Genomic DNA, 4240 nt, shown 5'->3' with positions numbered 1-4240 from the left:
GACTAGACTAGATTTTAGTTGCATCAAAATAGCAACGTGTCAACAATGGGCCTAAACGCCTTGTTTTCGGACCAGCACGCCCATGGGCGCAAATACATTTGCTATTTAAACAACTTAACCCTGGATATGAAAATTATAACTGCGCTGTGCTGAAACTAGCAAAGAACACGTGCGCCGTACATTGCGCCACGTGTATGATAGGGCCCTTTAAGTTTGCAAAATCCGATGAAACTCGAAGAGATGGGTATAAACGGAGGTCGGAGCCAGCTGCAAATGGGTGGGTTAGCAGCAAGTGGGTGGAGCTTTACCCGCAAGTGGGCTGTACAAACTTCCAGAGGATTTTGATTGGTTTATTTATATCACCTGTAGCAGCTATTGGTTTATGCTCCACAGTTGGTGGCGCTATAAGTTTTATTGTGATCGATCAGAAAACAAAGAAGAAAACCGCTTTCACATGTCAGCGTGTCGTTGAAATGAAGGGGTAAGCTACAGTTTTTAATTTTGTAAAAAAGCATTATAAGTTCTGAAGAAGACCGTTTTATAATGGCGTTTGTACGCTGTTTTTAGTCTTGATGTATTAAAAAAGATAAGGGTAAAGTGTATCCAGATACATTTCTGTAGTTTTTTATTAGCACACAAATTACAAAATCTGTAACGTGGATGACAAAATCTTTTCTGCATTCCATTTCTACAATTTGCTCTCCAGATTATGGATTCTGAAGACCATAATAATAAGGTATTGTGGCTGTGTAATTTTTGTACGTTTTAGGTCTGCATTGATTTTCAAATTGTAAATGTCTTAAACGTTTTATAAATGGATTGATATTACAATAACGTTACAACTCCTAGTTTAATTGTACAATGCATGCAATTCTTTTAAAAATTTTCATATTTAAAAGTTTTCATTGTAGTTATGCTTTTTTTCTGCGTAATCCATAATGTTATGTAATGTAATTTAATGTAATGTAATTGAAACATTTGTTTTAATATCATAATTATTTTTTAAAATGTATTACTCATAACAATCAGTGAAATAAATGTGAAACGCATGTTACTGTGTTTTAGGTTCAGTTATCAGTGAAAGATATTTTTTGATGTTCCACATGACTATGATCACAGCTTCTGCTGTAATGTATAAAGTTCTTAATTTACAAGTTGTTGTGTGTTTATCACATCAATTAATAATTTATGGTGTGTTTGATTTCATTACTAGGACAATGCAGGACAAAGGCTGTCAAATAACTGTGGAGTGTTTGTCTTGATGGCAAGTATACTGTAAATGAGGAACATCGAGGTGTAATCAATTGCTGTTACCCATTTAACTTTTTTTGGTGTGTCTTTGCATATTATAGTATGCACTGTATGTTATTCTGGGACAGAAGTTTGACTTCACTGAAGTAAGTATTTATTTTTGTAGCTATATGCATTTTAATATAATTGAAAATTTTAATTCATTACTTTATGTACACAGCTAAACATGAAGAACATAGGAAAATGGTGGTGTGCCATCTTGCTTGAAAATTAAGTAAGTGTGAAAAAATTAGCTGTACTTTTAACGAGGTGTTTTAAGAAACTCTTAAAGAAGTGAAGAAATCTTGTTCAGTCTGTAAACTGTTTTGGGAAGACATGGAACGGAATGATTTAGTGACTTGCTCTCGCTCATAACACTATTTCAGTAAAAATATATTCTGCAGACACTTTGAGTGAAAAGAGTGTTTCAGTGATGATAAAAAATCAGCAGGTGTAAACACTACTTGCTCTATCAAACTCCTTTAATAGCTGTTCTTAATACTATTAGGGGTTGGCAAGATTTTGAAATGTTTTTGTATTCAAATGTTGTTGTATTCATTGGTGAATAATTTAAAATTGGACCATTAATTCGATTTTTTTTCTATATTTACAAAAGTCTTTACTGTAATTTGTAATCAATGTAATGCTTCCTTGCATTTAATTAATTTTGATATTGAACTTGTTCTATTTCTTACTTTATTTGTTTTTGTTGCATGACAATCAAATTGTGGAAGACATGGGAGAAAGAGAAAATGAGCTGTTGTACCTGGTATTGTCAGCTTTTTATATTTTGCTGATATTTTTTGGCAAATAAAAAATTAATGGATAATTTTATCACGTTTTTATTCTAATTCTCTTTCAGAAGAAACAGAAGAATGCTCTGCACTCCCTGAAACCTATGGGAAGAAAAATCTGAACTTGCATATGAAAGTAAGAACTTTGATATAAAACAAAATACATACTTTGCTGGGTTTCAAATTATGTAACTATAATATTGGTCAGCTAATTTTAATTTACTTCATTTCAGCAGACCAAACCCCAGTTGTGCCCTCTGTTTTTAGCAAGGTATGCATAATCAATTGCAATGATGATTTAAAATGTGTATCATAGAACAATTTTAATCCACTTATATTTTTCTTTAAGGATGAGCTGTTAAAAGATGATGACCCTCCTTAATGCTTCATCTTCAAGGTAGTTGAATGTTATATAATGTGCTTTTTAAAAAAATGTAACGGCCTGTGCTAACTTTTCAGTTATCAGGAGCGTTGCTGAAGAACATACTTCTTGAAGTTGTTCTTCAAGAAGAAGATGCTGCCTACACGACGTCATTGACCTGCTCAAGGTTCAGGTACATAGTTGGGGATGACAAGTTCAAGAATCAGGCACACTTCTTATGGCTAGAAAGTAAATATTGACATTAAAAAATAAAATGCATAACAAGAACATCATTGATAATGTTAAATGTTATGTGAATTTTTTTTCACCTCAGGTGTTACATGCTGGAAAAAAGTCATCTCACTACAAACAGCTCTTCTGGAAGATGTACTCAATCTCCACTTGTTTGGAGTGTGGGTTTGAGTACAAATGCTGCACACCTTTTACTTTTTGTGTAAATTGGTGATGAATAAACTAGTTGTTAGTCTAAAGGAAAACTAAAAATCTAATTTATTTATCTCATCCCTTGGAGTTTAAAAGTTCTGGACACCATTCACTTGCATGGCATGGACCTACAGAGCTGAGAAATTATTCCTAATGTTTGTAAATGTTCACTGTCAACTATAAACCCTAGTTCTTATTTTGCTTCTTGTGTATCCATCAGGTTATGCTGGGAAGGGAAAGCGATGTGAGCTCCAGGGCATTTATTCAAAAACCTTCCACCCTGGATTTTGCAGATTTGACTGCATGCAGATCAGTTCTAATGAGTAAATTGATAAATGATAAATATAGTTTCCTTACAAAGACTAAAAATAATAAAATAAAATAAACAATTTTGAAATCAATTCTGAGTGACTTGTACATGATTTTATTCTTTGAAAAAATAATTTAATGTTTTTCACATGTATTTACACATTCACTTCACTAAGTCCAGTTGCATCACATTTTAATATGTTAATTTACTTGATATTGTAGAATATGGAGCTTCAGAAATGTGCTTGAATAAGGCCTACAGCCTGATGAATTTAAAACGCCATCACTTTAAGTGTAAAAAATGTGTAAAAACGTGACCTCATCATTGACAGTGAGTGGTATTAGACACACACAATAATAACAAAGCTGTAAGAAATCAGACCGTGATGAGGAACGTGATATTTGATAGTTTATTTTCATTACTGTCGCTACTTCCTGCCATTCTCATTCACCGCCGTCCCATTTGCGGCGTAAACTCCTCCTACTTGCACATTTCTGAAATCCCTCCTACTTGCGGCGTAAGCTCCTCCCACTTGCAGTCTCCGGGCTGCAGCGATACATACATGAACTCGAATTCCAAGATAAGTAAAACCTGATCATTAAAACAGCTGGAGTCATCCAAGCAGGATCGCTGTTGTAGTCCTCACCCATACAACTGATCTCAAACTAATGTTTTGGTTTCATTCTTCTTCTATTAGGTGAGTTATTTCCCTCTTCTATCTATTACTTCTCATCACTCTTAAAAATATATACATCATACAAATGTAAAAATGATTTCTTGGAGACATAAAGCATGTGAAAGAGAGCAAAACAAAGGAGATTCCTTTATCCCATCTTGTGTTTTAATGGTGACCTTTGGACTCTTTCCCAAGTGGATCTGGTTTTGTCTAGCAGTGGAATTACATTCATTAAAGGAGGATTTGATGTGTAGCCTTCTCATCGCAACGTCATACAGGTGAAACAGATATAAAAATAGATAAATGATGAAGGTCTGGTTTCACACACAAGGCTTAGCTAAAGCCAGGACTGTCTTAGTTAAATA

The 4240-nt window shown here is 33.9% G+C and overlaps 1 long non-coding RNA gene across 1 annotated transcript; it reads left to right on the top strand.

Moving 5' to 3' along the window:
- Window positions 1–292: 292 nt before the first annotated feature.
- LOC135770525 (uncharacterized) lies at window positions 293–2059 on the top strand. Its single transcript, XR_010542673.1, has 6 exons — window positions 293–481; window positions 707–736; window positions 1214–1268; window positions 1353–1397; window positions 1472–1525; window positions 2025–2059. It is a non-coding gene; the product is annotated as an uncharacterized lncRNA (long non-coding RNA).
- Window positions 2060–4240: the final 2181 nt, after the last annotated feature.

This window comes from Paramisgurnus dabryanus, chromosome 8 (genome assembly GCF_030506205.2).
Source record: "Paramisgurnus dabryanus chromosome 8, PD_genome_1.1, whole genome shotgun sequence".
NCBI classification, from domain to species: Eukaryota; Metazoa; Chordata; class Actinopteri; order Cypriniformes; family Cobitidae; genus Paramisgurnus; species Paramisgurnus dabryanus.
This window is presented reverse-complemented; position numbering and strand designations above follow the sequence as displayed.